Raw genomic sequence first — 20519 nt, forward strand, 5'->3', positions numbered from 1 at the left:
CATGTCATTTGTTTGAGGCATTGAAGGTAATTCAGTTCTTGCCATTATAATCAACTCCTTACAATTTTTATGAAAGATATGGAATGGTATATGACCAGGTGTTAGTATCAGTGACTTCCAATTCTATGACCTACTTACTTTCAACTACTCCAAGATAGTGGTGGCAAAGTTTACTTGACGGTTAAACTGTTGTAGGCTCTAAATAATCTTTAACACAAGAACGTTTCATTTTAGAGATAAAAAGAACGTATTATTGCAAATTCCCACTTCTGACCATGCTATTGGAGATTATGAGAGATGCATTGTAATAATATCTGAACTTTTATAATTCCTGATTATTTATTATGGCTATTCCTTCAAGGTTTGCAAATTATAAAAAGGCCTGGACTCTAATATTTTATTATAATTGAAACTGATAAAGAAATTATTAAATATGGCTAGCAATAAAACTTATATAAAACATATAAAAGTATCTATACTAAATGCAGCAACTTGATCTTGAGTTTGAGAAATTGATTCTCCGGAGGTCACCCAGAAATCTCCTCAGCTTCTATTATATTCACATTAAATAAGCCTGAAGAAGTAGAATTCCAACAGTAGGGTATTCTAAGCCATTTCCCCCTTCCTCCTTCGATCCAATAACCAAAAATATAAACCTGTGGTTTATTTTACTACTTTTATTTTAAATATATACAGATATACAAGCAATAATACAGAGGTACAATAAATGCAAACAGCAGCATGCTATTGAACTCAAGGGGACAAAAATAATTGCTCAAAGAAAGCAATTTCTGTACCATATATTGAGCAATTTCTTTAAAGGTACGGTACACTTCAAAAACAGAGTACGTGCTATAACAACTATTTCCAACTATTTCTCTATCTTGGCCCATTCCTGTCCAGTTTGCTTCTTCTCACCTGACCCCATAGGTCATAATTCTCCCTTATAGCCAACTTCTTTGTTGGTGAAAACCACCAGCCTCCCTACCTTGGCCAAACGGTCTAACCATCCTTCTAACCCGTAACCTGCAAGTGTGAAGTCCCAACAAACCAAAGATCTGCAGAAGGTTTTCCTTCAGTTCTGATGCTTCTTTCTTTTTACCTCCCTATGTCTGCTGTGTCTTGGACACAGAACTCCATAATCTCTTATACTTTTTCTTACTCATTGGCATTTTGTTTCTCTGTTCTCTGGAATAAAGTTTCTGCTTCTGAGGTTTCAAAAAGTTCCTTTTGGGAAACGTGCCATCTCAGGGATGTCAAACGTGTGTCGTCATGGCAGTGTCACGTGATATATTGGTATCGCTAAACAGGGTGTCGGCATGGCAGAGCGTGACGCATTCTGTCCGTGGGCCGGGAGTTTTACAGCCCTGTGCTATCTAGTCAGAAGCCCCCTAATTCTTTTCAGGATCTCTATCTCTGTGCCCTCATCTGACTTTCAAGATTTCATATCTTTTGAATATGACTTTGGCTCTCTGCATCCAAACCTTTAGCATTCAAGTGAACCCTCGCGCTTCCCCTGGGAAATTTTCTGCCAGTTTGCACTAGATTTATTTCCAGCTCTGTTTAACATCTCTGAATCATATAAAACTTCATTATTGCAATAATCAAAATATTTTACTTCTTCAAATCTAAATCTTTACTAAACATATTTAGTTTATGGTTACTAAAATACAAAAGTTACTAAAACATTTCTAATGTGATAGCATCAATTTTAAGGCAGAATCAGGATCTTCATTTTTAAACCTATTTAAAACTGAAACAGGTTCCTTGAATTATTTTTTTGTTGTTAACTGTTTTTTCTGATAATTTCATGAAGCAAGGCATTTTAAAGAAACCGTGGGTGACTGTTAAATTAGCATATTTTAATGAGACAGAAACACTGAACATGCTGTAAAATGACTATCCCACTGGGTCCCTCATAACATACATAGAATATTTAAAAAAAAATACAGAGAAAATGTTTCATATGATTTGAAAGCAGATATTAATACTGCATTTTTTTTCGTTATTAGATTTTTCATTTATGTATATTCAACAATAAACAGTAAAAATGTACTACTCCCCTCTCATGTATTTGGGATGATTAAAATGATTTAAGAACATGCAAATTGCAAATTGCTATGTTACATTTTTCATCATTTCACAATTACCAAATATCAGGAATGCAATCCTATTCACTCTTCAAGAGAAGATCTTAACGTAAATTAAAAGTAAACTTCTAGGTAAACATGAATAAATTAACAGGCACAAGCACTGGCTAATCTGTATCTTTTTTATTTAAAAAAAATCAGTTTAGTTAATATAATTATATTACATTTTTATGATTAAAATGTGATAGTTGAGTTGCATGAAACTTGATCACAGGGAAATGAATATCACAGAATATAGCCATTTTTAAAAAAAAAAAAGTAATTCAAATAACCAATTTCATTATTATTGCTATCAAACCTTTAAATAGGTATTTTGATTTTTTTTAAAAAAAAACTTCGATAAAATTACTACTTGAAAGTGGATTCACAAGTCAAAATGGGGAAATGCTTCCAAGCAATTAATCAAAATGGCTGGCCTTCCAAAACATTCATATATTAAATGGTTTTACTTTGCTGGTAGATGTCTAAAATAAAATACAAAGCTTTACTATTTCATTTTGACATATGAAATGCTAAGAGGGAATTGAATGGGCTCACGAAAATTATTGTAAATTGCTGGCTTATAATTAATATTCTCCAATTAAATTCTGTCTATCAGATATTCTACCTGTCAATGACTACTTTAGCTTCAACCACAATAGCACATGGTCAAATAATACATACAAACTCAAAGTAAACCACTCCAAACTCGATTTCAGAAAATACGACTTCAGCAACAGAGTGGTCAATGCCTGGAACTCACTACCTGACTCTGTTGTTACAGCCTCAAACCCTCAAAACTTTAATCTTAAACTGTCTATCATGGACCTCACTCCATTCCAAAGAGCTCTGTAAGAGGTCATAAATGCACCAGTGTGCCTACAGTTCCTGTCCCTCTGTTCCCATTTATTCGTACTCATTTATTATGTATATAGTTATACATGTTTATACTTATATGTTTATATGTTATGTTCATATTCTCGTTTTCTCATACATGCTTGACAAACTAAAGTAAATAAATAAAAATAAAAAAATATTTGGTAGTGGAACATTCTTTTGCCTTTTCAGTTTTTGCTTGCTTTTTGTTCATACACCTATTGGAACTGGATTATTCTGCAGTTTATTACATCTAAGTCAGAACTGAGCATTTTACAGCTGCCAAGCCACATCTGGCCGTTTAGTGGTCCCTGTCTGGCCCAAATGAGGTCAGTTGGAAATTAGAAATAAAATGTAAGTAAATGCACTGCAGGGAGTAGGCGAAGAAGCAGAATCGGTTCCGGTTATACACAGTGCAGATGTCATGTGCTCTTTCATTTGCTAGCTGCCACAGGAGGCGGAGGACAGAAAGAGTTTTTCTGCACCTGTGCAGCATTCACCTCTCATCTGGAGCAGAATTAGGTGGCAGAGTCAGTTGTTGCTTGAAGGAACCCAGGTTCATCCACCCACTCACCCCGTCTTCAGTAAAAACATGATCGTGCGGGCAAGTGGGCGGAGTGCATCTGGGAGCTATTGGTTCAGTGCTCTACAAGTCCCATTCCCTCATGTGACTCCTGGGAAAGTGGCCACTTCCAGTTTAAGTGATGGTCCCCTTTAATTTGGGGTGGGCTGTGCATAGAAGAAAACTTAGTGCCAGTCAATGGACTGTGTGCTCCCTGTTTATATACAATCACTTGTCTTTTGGGGGCGTGTGTGATTTCCTCCTTAGTAGTTTCTTGATAGAATATTTTTCTGTTCAATTGTTTAAATTAATTAATTAAAGTAATTAGTTTATTTATTTAATTAAATTAAAATTAATTGGTGGTAATTTTAAACACTGAAATGAGTGTTTGATTTTAACACTAATTAAATTAATGTTAATCTCCGCTTATCTGGGTGTTGGCTTCTGGAGATTATGAATTCCAGTTTGAATTTGAATCCTTCTTAAAAACAGGGCAAAATCTTCCTAATACTAGGAATTATTTGTTAGTGGAACTGATTATCTAAAACAATTTGTGAATTTCCTTTCATTGGAAGTATTAAGGCAGAAGTTACCCAGTATGCTTTAATCTGGATTTCCACACTGAGCAGAGGGTTAAACATGAAAACCTCTGGTTCAAACTCAACTTTAAATATCACAGGTCTTTTTCATAATGGATGGTAATTAAGCAGCAATCAGGTTTAATAAAAAGACTCAATTCTGTAAATCTATATAAAGGATATTGGACCTTTAGGTATTAAATTCTAAGATTTCCTATTTGTGTCTGCTGTAAATCTTATTCCTTGATAAACCCAATGTTAACATGCAAAAAATATAGATAAAAATAGGTAAAAAAATATTTAAACTAAAATACAAACATCATAAGGATGTCCATTTCATAGCACATTTTCTCCTCTTCCATTGTTCCTAACTACTAGCTACTATTTATAGAATTTGCATTTTTCTTTGACATTGGGTGTTATTGTTTGTATCTGTTTAAATAATTTATATAGATTCAAGAAATTATTTCCATTGTTTTTGATAGTGTGTTGTATATACTCTAGGAAATTCCTCCTAGAACTTGTTTAAAATTTATTATGAACATAAACACACACGCATGCATACATTACATACACACATATATCCATTGCCTTACATTCTTGCACTGTTAACAAAATTTATTTTTTCCAATATTGTACTAAATTACTTGCCAGCATTTACCTTTAAAAAATTGCAATGCATATGTGTATATTCTATGTCTAAATGCATTGTGGTCTAAATCTAAAGTTTCCTATATAGATTTATGCCCTCCTTTATTCTACAAATAAACGCTTAACTTCTGTACACCTGCATAAAATAGCAGGCTTAGTTGTCACCTGGGAGCGTGGGAAAGCTGCTCAACCTGAGATATAATCACATTTTAGGCTTGAGCAATAACTAGCCTCTTTAGCATATATAAAGAATTGATTGCATTACTAGCAGGCGTTCCAGTATTTTCAGCTCAATAGCATTGGTCAGCAATGCTGAGTCTGTATGTTCAGCAGGGGAATGAGCAAGGAAGATATATTATTGTTGAATGTCAACATCTCACCTGCAACATCTCACTTTTCCTGCTGTTCCACAAAACCATGGTCTCCTTCCAACATATACATCCACACCGAAGGCATCTTCCTTTATAATTGGAACTCCGGGTATGTTCAAGTGCTACTCATGTCTTAAATTTCCTATGTGGGATAAAAATGAAATGTAAAGGAAAGGTTTTGTGAGGCTCTCCTATATAATAAGTTTTTATAGTCTGGATGTTAATTATTTCAATTCAGCCTCCTATTTTTCACTTCTTTTATTATTCTTTGTTGTCAAGTTATAACTCAGACTTTTATCACATTTACTATCACTTTTTCTATTTCTCCCCCTCTTCCTGCTTTTTCATAGCCATTTGTTTTGCTTCTTCCAGCTTCTTCCTTTGGTGGTTCTCACCCAACGCACAGTAGCTGTTCGTCTGCTGGTATAATTTTATTCCTTAAGTGTTTTTCTGGTGGGACCGGTCTATCAAGGCAACGTGGTCTACCCAAACTGCTTCTGCTTTTGCCTTTCAGCCTCAATCCAGGAGGGTTTGCAGGCAGTTGCTTCTATATCAAACTATTTTTGTGTTGAATATTTATATTTACTGACTAAGAAATAAAGGGAGACTAGTATAGATCTATTTCAAGCTATTTATCAGCTAGCCATACCCTTCTGGGATAAAAGGCAAAAGCAGAAGCAGTATGCTCCATCCCATAATTGGGTAGACCAGATTGCCCTGATAGACTGATCCCACCGGAAAAAAAACACTTTATCACTCCCTTGGTACAGTCGACAAAGGAAAGCCTGTGTGTTCTATCGCCAGAACAAGATAGACTCGAGACCGGAGTTGAGTTCAGCTCTTTATTTAACTGTCAGTAACTTCAACTAAACTCGAGCCATGGCAGCCTCTTTTATAGAGGCTGCTTGCGGCTCGCAACCAATGGCATCATTTAAAACCTACTGCCGTTTAGGCGGCCAATCATAATCTGTTGTTAACCACCAATCGCTAGGTGGTAGTGATTGTCCAATCGGAATGTAGTATTATGAGTCTGCAAATTGTTCCAGACTAGCAGGCTTGAAAGCCTGCAACTCTGATTGGCCCTCAAATAGCAGATCGTGATTGGTCACCGCAGACTGATCTGATTGGCTAGTAAACGGGCTGCCGCGATTGGCCCAGCCAAGAGCGGCAAACTCAAATCGCCTTCATTGGCTGCCTAGCCGCAGCCAGCCCTATATAAGGGGCTGCTGCGGCCGGGATATTTCTCTCAGATCTGAAGTCACTAATAAAGAGCTGTTGTTGCTATCTGAGTCTTGCCTCCGTTCTTGAACCATCCTCCCAGATCTAACACAAATGTCTATATACAACACTGTGCCTTACAGGTTAATATATCTACCTAATATGCAAATAGCCTGGGTTCATAATCCCAGAAGGGGATGGCTAGCTGATGAGAGTTAAATAGCTTGAAATAGATCTATACTAGTCTCCCTTTATATCTTTGTCAGTAAACATAAAAACGCAAATTCATTCCTTCTTCTTTCAGGCTTCACTCTTCCTCCCCCATGTCTCCTTTTCCTGGCCCCTTCTTCTTCTAGGAAATCTTTGTGGATTTCATACAGCCGCTTTCCCATTACACCACCCACCACCATTATTAGTGAAGAGTGTAAAAAAAAAAAAATGACATGACTCTTCCCTCCATCTTTCACCCACTCCCAAGTTATTTGTTCTGCTGCATTGCTTATTACAAGGTTTGTGATTCCATCATCAACACATGCTCATAGTTCCAATAGCACTCTCTTTTATATAATCGCTATTTTGTTCTCCTTATCTTTGCGATGTCTTCTAAGCTATGAAATGCATTTCCTTTTCCTTATCCTTTTCAATTTTCTCTCCGAGCCTTTTCTATGTTTCTCTTAATCAAAATATTTTTTTTTCCCTCTCTGACTCGCGTGCATATATTTCTCCATTCCACCTGCCTCGTTTGAGAAAAGCGTTTATCTGCATGCCTCAGAATCTGCCATCCTGATGGGGAAATGCTAACAGGTGGCTGATGATATTTGCCAAACAGCAAGCCAGGTCCGTGTGCTCACAGATATTTGTTTTAATTGCATTGGTTTAATAAATGAATTAAAATAAACTAAAATAGACTCTGGCAATGGTCATGGTGTAAGCTGAGATAGGAGAAAGAAAATTGTGAGCATTGATAAACTGCTGGTTTCTGAGCTCATATGTGGGAGGGATTAATAAGATGGGGTGAGATAGAATCTCTAACTTCTCTTATTAGAGGAGAAATCCAATGATAGAATCATGGCAGTTGCCATTCTGTAATTGAGGCCTTTACCAGCATTGTGGCACAAAGCAATAACAACATTATGAAATGTTGATTGGCTCTAGTTCTATTTTTCTGGTACACAACTTGGTTTAACTGAAACTTACATATTTTTGCTAGATCAGCAATTCCAAGTATGTGATCTTTAAGAACTCTCAGATCATGTTTATTTACTTCATATGGTCCTATCAAAGATGTCATCTACATGATTCCTTGACTGCTCTTGCTACCTCATTTTGACCTTTTTGAGAAAGTCCGCACCAGCTCAAGGAATCTGCCCTGTATCTTCTGTGGAAGGGATACTGTAGATAGAAAGAAGTCACTCCATTTCTCTACACTCTCCACATTTCCTTAAATGTTTCTTTTACTCTTTTATGTCCAATTTCTTCTCCTAACCCAAATCTATTTCATTAAAGTAGGCTCTTGTCAAGCGTGTTGTTTTTAAAAAGATGAATGTTACTGCTTATAAATGGGGATGCCGTTGCTTGGCTAAAATTTGTTTTACTCCTAAAAATAAAACTCAGTGGTATTTCCTTCAGCACCAATCTCCTACACCCTTTCCCCGTCTGTTTGATTCTATGGTAACAATGCCATGGCAACTCAGGTAAACTGCTGAGTGCAGCAATCCAACACAGTTTCATTTCTACACAAATGCTAACTAATAGACCTGTCCAATTTCACCCATTCAACTCTGATGGAGTGACATTACTCTTATCTACACCGGGCTCCACTTCGTCCCTGAATTGTTTTATACCCGTTGTACCAAGAGACACAGGGGGACTGTTAACTGCTACTGTATGTTATGTATATATTAGTATGTATATCACATTTCGCTCCTTGGATATCAGCTTGATAAGCCTGCTACCTGCCCAAACTTGCTGCCAAGGATCTTCCATCTGGATATACTATTTCAATTCTGATAGATGGCACTACTTTTCTTGCCTCTGTGTCTATATTCCATCTGCTCCTCAAATGTCATTTTGCCAAGCTTGTTCTATATTATTGGACTCATCATTTCAATTTTGGTAGTCTGCTTATTTCTGTGCTACACTGTCTATTTTCCTGTTATATTGGCACCTACTGTATATCTGCAGTAGTCTTACTATGAGGATAAACTATTCCAAAGGGCAACCATTCAAACAACTAACATCTAAGTGGTTGCAAGCTATAAACATGGAAATATAAGCCTATGTTACACTGAAATTTAAAACTTATTCCCATAAAGTGCTACATTTGACAAGCTTACATAAAGCATATCTACAATAGTAGTCAAGGAAACAAGTGATCAGAAGGAAGAAAAATAGACATGTTATCTTTAAATTTTTATGCGGCTTTGCTCCGCATTAGGAGGGCTTCTCATTGAGTCCAATGCACCAAGAAAGAGACCAAGCCGGTTCAGTCTTGGATGAGCAGCCCCGAGCACGCGCTCAGGGAAGCTCTTTTATTGAACACACATTGTTAAACATCACAAAAGAGAAAGTCCAGTCTACTTTACATGTTAAAAGAGTGGGGGGTCTCAGTGGATACATTGTAGCGCCCAATCATAGTGCTTAAGGGATACAAAGTAACCAATCCGCGCCTGCAGTCCAGCCAGTAGCCCAAGGTGGGCAGCATCCTTTTGTTCCTGATACCTGCTTTCAGCCTGCGTGAGGTCTTGCAGGTATCAAAACTCCTTTGCCTACGTGAGGCTTGGCATATATCAAAACTCCTTTGCCTACGTGAGGCTTTGGCATATGCCCAGGCTGTTAGATGTGGATTCGCTGCTGCATTTTTACTTAGGAGATCTTCAGTGATGCATATTCCTAAATTGCATATTCCTAAGGTGAGCTATTCCACTACTTGATTGTCCTAACAATGAGAACAATCAAACAGTGAAACGGCTTGACTTCAGAAGTTATGGATGTTCTATCACTGGAGGCTTTCAAAAAGACACTGGACAACCATTTGTCTAAAACGATATAGACCCTTCTGCTTGAGCAGGGGGTTGAATTAGATGACCTCCAAGGCCACTTTCAACTCTGTCATTCTATGTTCCACGTAGCCATGTCTGCCCAAACAACCGTCTGATTTCAGGGTACCAAAATGGCATAGTACCGAGGCTGATTTAAACTTCAAGTCAACATGAACTAAATCGGGGGTTCCCAACCTGGGGTGCTCGCACCCCCTGGGGGTGTGAGACGATATTCCAGGGGGTGTGAGAAAAGTCTAGGTAAATAATAGGATATTGGCTATATGTTGGCATTTTTATTTATTATGCAATGGATTAACTTTGTTTTCATTTTAGAGTTAAGTATCGTTATTTAGTGGCTGTCACGTACATAGCTGAAAAGATTCAATCCTACCATATATTTAACGCGTTCGGTAGTTCCTAAAGTCTAAATTTCAGGGGGTGCGAGGTTCGAGTGAAATTTCTTTAGGGGTGCGGGGCGAAGAAAAGGTTGGGAACCACTGAACTAAATGGACAGCAGCATACCTTAAAATGCGATCCTAAGGTTATCCTCAAATGAAAGAACTTCTGAGTGCTAACGTTTGCTAATGTTTATATTGACTAATGGCTGGAACTTTATTTTATCTCCAACTGTGAAACAAAGGAATGTGGTTTCACTTCTTCCTGGTCCAGGCAACATAAATCACTATTGATCCCTGCAGAGAAATCAAGGGTGGCCAGCCAGTCCAATTGTAAGTATTCTTGGCTTCAACTGCACTTTACATTCTGCACGATGTTGACAGTCTCTCCCCAATAAAACTGAATCTGCGTCAAGCTTACAATGGAAGGTGCAAATCCAAATATTTATAGCTTTTAAGAATGAGGAAGGATTGGTGCAGAGCAATTGTTTTATGTCATTTACTTTCTCTTTCACCTACTGATTTCTGTGGGCACTGTATTTACTCTGGTAGCATGACCCCACTGATTAACATTTTTAACTGCCAACAAGCCACAACTCTGGAATAATTGACTCCTACCACTGAAGAAACTATCTGACCTGCAAAGGGGCAAGTTTTTCCAGTTTTCTCTATCCTGGCACCCCAGAGAACCAGGCTTCAAAAGCAGCAAAATATAAACCTCTGGTACTTTTAAAAAAAAAAAGCAAATCATAACAAATATTTAAAAATAGGAAGTTTGGATTTTAGAACAGTTTTAAAACATTCGATTTTTAAGGTAAAATAGAATGCTGCGTACAGTGGGTCTTGTTCTCTGTAGGAAGTTAGGAGGTTTGTTGGGGTGTTTTTAATTAATTTCTATAGATATCCATTTCAATCAATGATTCTGAACAGCTTACAATGCCTTTTGTCCTTCTCTCAGATCTGTAATTTGCGCTAAAAGAGAGATGGGAAAATATTTTAAAATTAATGTAAATAAATTCCTTGAAACTGTCTGCCTGAAACTTGGCATTGATCATGCCTTCTAACGGGCCACCCTTTCTGATATGTTTGTTTTATTCTGCCAAAAGATGAAGTGACTTCACCTCTCACACATTTTGAAGTTTATCCATTATAGCTTCTGGATAAATCTTCTTTTTCAGTTCCAATCTTTATTCTCAGATCAGCTTATACGGAATCAAATTCTTGCTGACCTCTTTAAATTTGGGGTCAGTAATTCAAAATAAACCAAAGCTGGTTCATACAGGCTTATTAATGATACCATCTCCTACTAGGTTGGGGAATATAATCCCATCTAGCTCAGAGATTAATGGCATTGGCTTTGTTATATGAAAACAACTATTTCCCCAAAAATTCCACTGTCTTTTTCATTTCATCGTTCTTTACAAATATATTAACTACTGATTTCATCATTCTTTACAAATATATTAACTACTGATTTGAGTGTCTAAATTCTAAAGTTTCTGTAGTTTTTTATCCATTTTTATTTTATTCAAAGGGAAATTAAAATACAGAATTCCAAAGAATTAAAACAAGAAAGAAAGAACATAAAATAATCAAATATTTAAAAAGTTCATTAAAAAACACTTATACACATATTTTCCTTCCTAACTAAATTCTGATTAATACATTACTAACATATTGGTTCCCACCCTTTGCAAAACAACCCCTCCCCCAAAATTTTGGAAATAGTAAATCTATTTGAAAATCATTGACCTTTCATCTATATACTGTATATTTTGTATTAATGACAAAATAGTTAAAGTAATAATAATAATAACAATAAAAGTTACAATTTCAAACCTTCTGTTAACTAACTGTTATTGTAATCAACTTGTAGAAAATTTACCATGGCATCTTCTCTATGCCAAAACAGCCCCAAATGTTAAAAGTAATTCGTCCTGCAACAGATATCCAAGTTTGTTTCTTAATGGCACCTCTTATCAGTTGTTGTCTATTTAAATATAATAAATTCGGTATCCACAATATCTTTATCTCCCAACAAAGCTCAATAATGATGCAGAAAAAAAACAGAAAATATATTTTCTGGATGGATTGATCGAAAATTAAATGAAAAATTCAAAAGAAATAAACTCCAAATAGTTTGCAAATGCAAAAAATATAAAAGTTCTGTGGTGAGAGTCCAATAATAATGTAAATCAAATTAAAGCACTTTGCCATCCAGAAGCACAACTTCTTTCCTTATAGAGAGAGCAGGAATTATTGAAAAAAATAATATAAATCGAAGGGAAGGGAAAAAAAAAAACAGCTAGACTCCAGCAGGGGTTTAAATTAATCAGCATTCAATGAGTTGTTCAATGTTTAAAGACAAAAAACAGGATAAAAAAAATCAAAAAGTGAAAGTTGTAACCCATGTTTGCATAGAAAACAAAAGTGATGATGGGAAAGTGGAATTGCCCAGTGACTTTCTGACTGCTCCAAAAGGGAACGGGAATCTTCAAGAATCTCCCCTCCCAAAATGGCTCTACGGTTGTCCAAAAGTTGTCTTGGGTCATTCTTAAGTGCTCCCACTCAAATCCATGGAGCAATACTGCTAAAGATCTAGCTTTGGCAACAAAAACAGCAGATCATCAGTAAGAGAGAAGAAAGGCTTTTATCTTACAGCAGCCATCTTGGGAAGAGTCCAGGTTTCTGGTATAGTTTTCTGCTATATTTTTATTGCCATGATTTTTACATTGATTGCCTTTTATGCAGTGTTATAAGAAGTAATCTTGCTTCAATGTATGTGCCAACCATTTTTACTTTTACTGAATATTTTAAATAATGTAATTTTCCAACTTAGAGCTATAAATAGAAATTTTAAAAGCATACTTTTTAATTGGCAATAATACAAATTGCTTATGAGGTAAAATAAGAATCTGAAATGTTTAAAATGTCTTTTTTTAAAATAAAAAATCTTGAGTTATAGTATTTCACTCACTAAATCTTGCTTTTCTCATCCAATATCTGCCATTTATCAATTTCTTTTTTTAGAAACAAGTATAAAACGTACAGTAACATTACATTGTTCAAATATCTCAGCTTGAATTGTTAGGAACAAAGATGGCTAAAATGGAATTGCCAGAGGTGTAAAATTAATAAAGTCTAAGTGAAATTAACATGCTGCGTAACAAGCTGACAATCTAACAAGCTGATTACTGTATCCCACAGTAAGAGCAATTATCACACAAGAGCAATTATCACAGCAAAGCAAGAAAAAAAATGGAAGCACCTAAGACATTTATAGAAGAGGCAAAAAGGATACAAGCAGCCAATGTAAAAGCAGCCAATTAAATAACCTAGGTGGGAAAGGGCCTACATGTAGAAATTAATTACTATATCTTCCAATCAATGACACCCAAGATAAAATAGACAGTTCAATAGAAACACCATCCCTCAAAAGAGGAAAATAAATATAAATTTATTAATCCCAAATTGCAACCAACTGTCTTTTATTCTTTTTCTTTTTATAAAATGTTTACATGCTTGAAACCAAAGTTGGAAGCTTAATATCAATCAGGAAAAACTTGAGTGATTATTTTGCAATAGGCAGTTCTACTCAGTAGAGTGTCATTGCATTAAGGCTATTTTAATTTTGATTTATTTTCAGAAATGATAAAACAAACTATATTTTCACCAATTTGCAACAATTGTTGGTGGTGGTTTGTTCTCCCAGCTTGTTGTTTGCTTTCCAAATGTTTTGTCACCAGGCTGGGTAACATCATCAGTGGAAATTTAGTTGAAGTGTCTTATTTCAGTTCTCTTACACTTTTATAGGTTTTATGTGGTCAGTTGATCAGTCATGCAGTGACTCAAACTTTTAGTTCTACCAGTCATCCAACCAAAGTTTTGGATAGACTGTGTCAACAACACCTGTGTCATTATCAAACACTCCGAGCTGTCATTTCTGACACTCCTTTGACGTATGGTAGAGTTTCTTTCCATGCTGTGGCTGATTGTGTGGTGCAATGGTGTCTGAATGATGTGTATCAGAATATGAAGTTTTTTTCAGTAGCCATTACAAACAAAGATGTTGAAAAAGTTATTTTCCTCCACTTTTCCTTGGGATTTGGTTCTTTTGAAGAATGTCTGGATGCAGCTTTTCTTGTATGTAGTAGGGTAACTGCTGATGTAGTTGAGAATTGGGCCTGTATGTATTGGTTTTCAGTAAAATCAGGTTTCTAGTTTACCATTATCCAGCCTTCTGTTATTCTCAAGGAACGCGAGTCATTGATCCTTTTCTTCTTTCTGTGTGCATTTGATTCCTGTAAATACATTGTTGAGCAGGCGGTTTGTTTCTTCCACCTTGGAGTATTCAGTAATGACAAAGGTGTTGTCAACATAATATATCCAATACTTTTGTTTGGATGAGTGGTAGAGCTTTGAGTTCAGGTCACTGCAGGACTGCTATGAGATCAATCAAGCAACCAACCAATGATGGCACTGACCATCAGCAGACTCACATGACCTCACCACAGAGGTTGCATTCAGAAGGTTCTGACCAGTTCTGGAGAAACGGTAGTGGAAATTTTGAGTCATTGGAGAACCGGCAAATACTACCTCTGACGGGAGATTTTACAGTATCCTTCCCCTGCCATGCCCACCAAGCCACGCCTACAGAACGGGTAGTAAAAAAAACTTGAATCCCACCAGCAAGCATAACCTCACCATCAGATGACCCTCATGGCAGGACCATTTGGTCATGTGACCAACTGACCACATAAGTCCTATAAAAGCAGAAGAGAACTGAAACAAGAAACTTCGACCAAAGTTCTGCTGATGAGGTTATCTAACCTGGTGACAAAACATTCATTAACTAAAGGCTTAGAGTGAGAGCAAGTAGATTCAGTTACTGTCACAGGGAGGGTGATGGACGGATGATGGCTGGTGGAGCCGGATATGGGATGCACATGAATGGGTGTTAGTAATGATATTTAAGAAGCGCTGGGAGGTGGAAGCTTCCAGCATGACTTTATGTGGATTATCTTTGAATACTCTGCTCATACTCTGATACTTGCTGGAGGATAGAATAGAATAGAATAGAATAGAATAGAATAGAATAGAATAGAATAGAATAGAATAGAATAGAATAGAATAGTTTATTGGCACACAAAGAATTTGTCTTGGTGTAAATACTCTCAGCATATATAAAGAAAAGGTACATTCGTTAAGAATCAAGAATCATAATGTACAACACTTAATGATAGTCACAGGGTACAATCAACAATCAAATCATACTAGGAAACAGTCGATATAAATCGTAAGGATACAAGCGACAAAGTTACAGTCCTACAGTCACAAGTGGGAGGGGATGGGTGATAAGGAGTGATGAGAAGATTAACAGTAATAGTAGTGCACACTTTGTAAATAGTTCGTAAATAGTGTTGAGGAAATTATTTGTTTAGCAGAGTGATGGCTTTCAGGGGGAAAACTGTTCTTGAGAACCACGGTGATTCCAGATCCTGGTCTATGTTGATATCTTATTTGCTACTTATCTTACCAGATTTGCTCAGAAGTTTTGAAAGAAAGTCAGCGCTCCAGTTCTACTGCTACCTGATACCAGTCCAACAACCAGTGTGGGACCCTGGTACAAGCAGGCCTGCTGTATCTCCTTGTCCAGTCCCTCTCAAAACTGGTGTACCAACAGGCGCTCTGGCCATGTCCGCAGTTTACCTGCAAGCCACCGGAATTCCTGCATGTAGTCCTTGACTGGCCTGCCACGCTATTTCAGTTCCTGTACATCTTTGTCTATCACTCCGATTTTTGTTACTTCTGCAATTAACTGTTTTCAAGTATAAACACTTCATGCACACCATGTTCGCACATTGGTGCATGATCATTTGCATCACCAACTTCAATTACACCTGTTCCAGTGTTGCATAAACCAAAACTCTGGCCTCCCATATCTCTTGCTTCCAGTAATACCATGTATCTATCTATTTTTCTCTCTATCCAAGAACAGGGTTTGCAAATATCACCAGTATCTGCTTGTACAGTAAATAAAAAGCCACCTCAAGATGAAGCAAGGGTTTGTCCCACAATTTTGTATTTCAGTTTAGTGCGCAGGGTGCCAGGTTCATCTCTGTCTTTTCCAGTGGTTCTTTCTTTGTAATTAGTTTCAGTTAATTTTAAGAGGGAAACATCAGCCTCACACTTTCTCATTTATGTGGTGCCACAAGGCTCAATGCTGTTATCACTTTTGTTAACATCTACATGGATAGATGAGATCACCTATGAGTTCAGTTTAGTTATAATCAGTAAGCTAATGATACTCAAATAATCAAGAAATCTGCCACAGAGTAGAGTGGTAATATATTAACATATTGCTGTTATTTTAAAATGTGAGACTTCTGAATTTATTCAAATCAGCAACTAGAACTCACTACCTAAATGTTATTATAGTTGAAAAAAAGTAAGTCTGATAGAAGAATAATGAATTATCCACAGTAGAGAGCTGGGTTATAAAACTGATAGAAATAGCAAAGCTGACCAGTTTGTTCAGAGAGAAAAAAGATAAGGGCTTTTTTTTTAAAGACTTAGAAGCCTTAAACAGACTTTTTGCTGAAGGAAAAAAAGACAAAACTGATGATTTATGGGTTTATGGAGGATTGCGGAGGGTTAATATGAGAGAGAAAGAGTAAGAGGGCAATTACTTGATAGAAAGAAGGTCAGATGTCATAATCCTATGTTTTGTTTCTTTTTTCCACTTCTTTTCTATCCTCTTTTTTCTTCATCTTTTCATTTAATACATTATATTTTTATTGTATTGAAAAAAATTTCTAATGGAAATACTAAAATAATATATTATTTTGGAAGAAGGTGAAGAGGAATCAACAAATAGTCTCAAGCAGAATGAGTGGAAATAAAAATAAATTTGATAATATGGAATAAAATTATATGAAGAAATACTAAAAGGAATAACTTTTAGCTCTGATGAAAATGATAGTGCTATATATATATATATATATAGATAATCATGGTATGAATGGTTTAAGAATAAAAAGAAATCAAAATGGCAATTAGATAAAGAATAAGAAACTATGTAAATACTTATATCTATATTCATATCTATCTATATTTTTATATATTAAGTTGAAATTGTACAATGAAAGAAATGTGTATATAGAAAGATAAGGAAATATAAAAGATGTCTTTACATTGATATAATGATGTATCAAGTTTTATTTTATGTTTTTAAACTTTGAAAACTAAATAAAATGTAATATATTTTTAAAAAAGAAAATGATGGTGCTGTCTTGAACTGGAATATGACTAGAAGCACATAATATTATGTATTCTAATTGGCTATTCTAATTAACTTCATTTGTGTAATTTTTTTCTATATACTAGAATGTAACAGGAAGAAACTGAAAAAAGTCACTGCAAGTACTGTATGTATAAATTTTATTAATTTATAGATTAATAAAGGAAAATGGATTTTATTCTGTTTTTCTCAGGCATTAAATATTGACACTTTTCTTTCTGAAGAAAAGACTACAGTCCTTTGAATGGAAAACAGCTTGTCACAACATTCAGCAGGCAAAAAATAATCAGGATGAATGGTAAAATCACAATTTTGACATATCAATGTTCACAAGTTCTTCACATAGAACAGTAGCACATTCCGCAGGAAATGGTATTGTTATTAAGCCTCTATGGTTACAGCTATTTAAAAGATGGAGTAGATCTGTGTTTTTGGTAAGTGCTGGAACATAAGTGCGCTTTTGACAGTTTTCATCTTTCTTTGGAATAAAGGAATATAGGAAAATGACACATGTATTAGCTGACAACTTGCCCACAGGGGCATCATTACAAGCAGATGCTATGGAAAATCAAGATAACATTTCTTTCCCCATAAACTGTAGCCGAAAGCTGTCAAGTTTAGCTCTGTTCCTGAATATAACAAGCTGCTGCTGTTGCCATAGTATTCTAATGGACCTAGAGATTATAAATTATTCTTCAGGATTGTCCTTTTACATTAAACATCTGTATGTGTTCAGGATGCATTGTCTTGAACATGTATTATATCTATAACCTAAGCTCCCTAAGTTGTTTATCATGGCTCCTCAGTGACAGGAAAAACAAAGTGGAAGTAGAATAAAATCCTTCACAACTGGAGATACACAGGTACGAGTGTATCATATCACATAGAGTTGGTAACTAGAATCATCTTTTCTTTTTACCTTCTTCATTTTCGTCATGTTGTACCAGATTGTGGAGTAGGTGGTAATGTGCAAAGCTTGGAAATATGTCATCCATCGTTGAAAGGCATTTACGCTAAAATAATTTCATCCTACAACTGAACATATAAAAAGATAAAATGTTAAGAACTCACAATAAGACATAATGATTAGAATGACTACCAAAACAAATTAGACAAAGAAAGCCCAGGAAAACTTGAGATAAGCATTTAAAAAAATTAAACATTCAAAAAGAGGGCTGTGAAATATCTACAGATCTCTCACATCCAGGACATAAAGTTTCAACCTCTACGCTCAAAATGATGCTATAGGGCATTGCACACCACAACAAATAGACACAAGGACAGTTTTTCCCCCATGCCATCACTCTGCTAAACAACTAATTCCCACACTATGACTATAACTTTGTTGCTTGTATCCTTACAGTTTATATTGTCTTATTTAGTTTCCTAGTATGATTTATGCTGATTGCTTATTTGGTATCCTATGACTTAACAATTAAATATGTGGTGTAGGGTTTCCTGCCTAAGCAGGGGGTTGGACTAGAAGACCTCCAAGGTCCCTTCCAACTCTGTTATTCTGTTCTATTCTAAATAAATTATAAAATCTACACAAGCCAATTAAACACAACTAAGACTGAATGCACTAAAATCTCCAAAACAGGCATTTGCATTGACCAAACAACTCATCGTAGACAATTTTCTTCTTTTAAAAAGGGCGTTGGATTATTACCTGGGTGAGCTTAGGTGTACTTATTCATTCTGGTAGGCGCCATTTTATTTTCACTGTGCTTTTGAAAATAAAGACTCCCTTAGATTTAGGTATGTATTTTAAGTTAATAGCTACCCAACTCCAGTGGATTACAAAATTAGGGGGGGGGGGACCCCATAAAAATAGGTTCTAAATACCAGCATTAACAGGATGCAAAAAACTGCCCAGGAAAAAAGAAAAAGCACATAAGCCTGAGTTTAAGAAAGTGACTAAACCAACATGTTACTCTATATTTATATTCATTATTACAGACGGATCAAAATTTGTTCTTGAACTGAAGCACAGTACTATATGTTAGTACATGATACAAACAAATGTGTGTTCATATTTTTAGTATCTTCCTTCCTCCGATTCTCTTCAGACTCACCATGCAAGGTATCAATTACTCACCTCCAACCAATTACTGCAAAGATTGGCGCGCTTGCACTTCTAGGGATTCTGACAAGCATTCATCCTTACATCAGACACAAACAATTGGCGCTCAAAATAAGTATGACTTTGTGCTTCTCTCCCAAATTGTACAAAGTGGTGAAGAGTTACTATAGTTTAGTGGTATTTTTTTTTTATTTTAGGAAGACTTTTGAAAAGCTTTTGTGCAAGGGTCTACTTACAAGAAGCGTTTTAAGCTCCCAAGGCTGAACTTCAGCAATCATTTGGCATTTTAGAACACAACTGAAACTCTTGTTAGTTTCCATCCACATTAAAAAAAATCCACTCCCCAAAAATGATGAATCAGAAATCTTCCCTGCAAAACAAATCTGTAAATGTGAGGGCTATGACTAATAGAATAGGTTACTCTAATTCAGTGGTGGCTAACCTTTTTGGGCTCCTGTGCCAAAAATTGTGCTCACACTTGTGCACGCTCACGTGCCAGCACTCAGAAGGCAATGTACACGCCCCCCCATGCCCCTCTGCATGTGTGTGCAATCCCCTGCCCGCCGCCCCCCTACCTGCACTGTGCCTCCCAGATGATTTTTGGCCCATTTGAGGCCTTTTTCGGCCTCCCAAAGGCTTGAGGAAAGATTTTGCAGCCTTTGCAGGCCAAAAAAATGGGCCCATTTTGTCACTTCCAGTATTTCTGGAAATACAGGAAGTGACAAAACGTGCCTATTTTGCAGCCCTCAACAGCTTTCCTCAAGCCTCTGGGAGGCTGAAAAAGGCCTCAGACAGGCCGAAAATCAGCTATGAGGCATGCGCATGCGCAGTGAGGTAAGTTTGTCTGCGGCTTGTGTGCTGGCACAAATGGTTCTGCGTGCCATAGGTTCGCCATCACAGCTCTAAATAATGTACCTGACAGGCAGGAAACATGTTATGGAGGTATTTCCCCTCAAGGAGACATATTTATCTATACATTTTGTAACAATTCAAGCTTCAAAACAGAAAGTAAATAAGGAAAGGCAGTTGAGAGCAAAATAATCTGTAATTTTGTTACAGAAAATTTAATTGAAACTTCAGATATTATTCAAATCTAGCAACAGCTAAAGTACACACTGATAATCATTTATAAGGTACCGGTGAAGTTGAAACCATCAACAAATAGAATAAACAAGGAAGCCGTAGTTAAGTTATCTAGATTAGGGTATGAACTGGTTCATGTTTATTTTATATTCTGCCCCTGGGACAAGCTGGTATCTTAATATAAGAGTTATAACTCTTTGATTTATAAAGCAGGAAAGGATTCAATTCACCC

The 20519-nt window shown here is 36.2% G+C and overlaps 1 long non-coding RNA gene across 1 annotated transcript; it reads left to right on the forward strand.

The window, feature by feature from the left end:
* The first annotated feature begins 5207 nt into the window (after positions 1-5207).
* LOC148125496 (uncharacterized) lies at positions 5208-16867 on the forward strand. Its single transcript, XR_015744223.1, has 3 exons — positions 5208-5276; positions 10067-10154; positions 15361-16867. It is a non-coding gene; the product is annotated as an uncharacterized LOC148125496 (long non-coding RNA).
* Positions 16868-20519: the final 3652 nt, after the last annotated feature.

Source organism: Pseudonaja textilis, chromosome 6 (genome assembly GCF_049901715.1).
Source record: "Pseudonaja textilis isolate UNSWEBS1 chromosome 6, rPseTex1.2, whole genome shotgun sequence".
Lineage (NCBI taxonomy): Eukaryota > Metazoa > Chordata > Lepidosauria > Squamata > Elapidae > Pseudonaja > Pseudonaja textilis.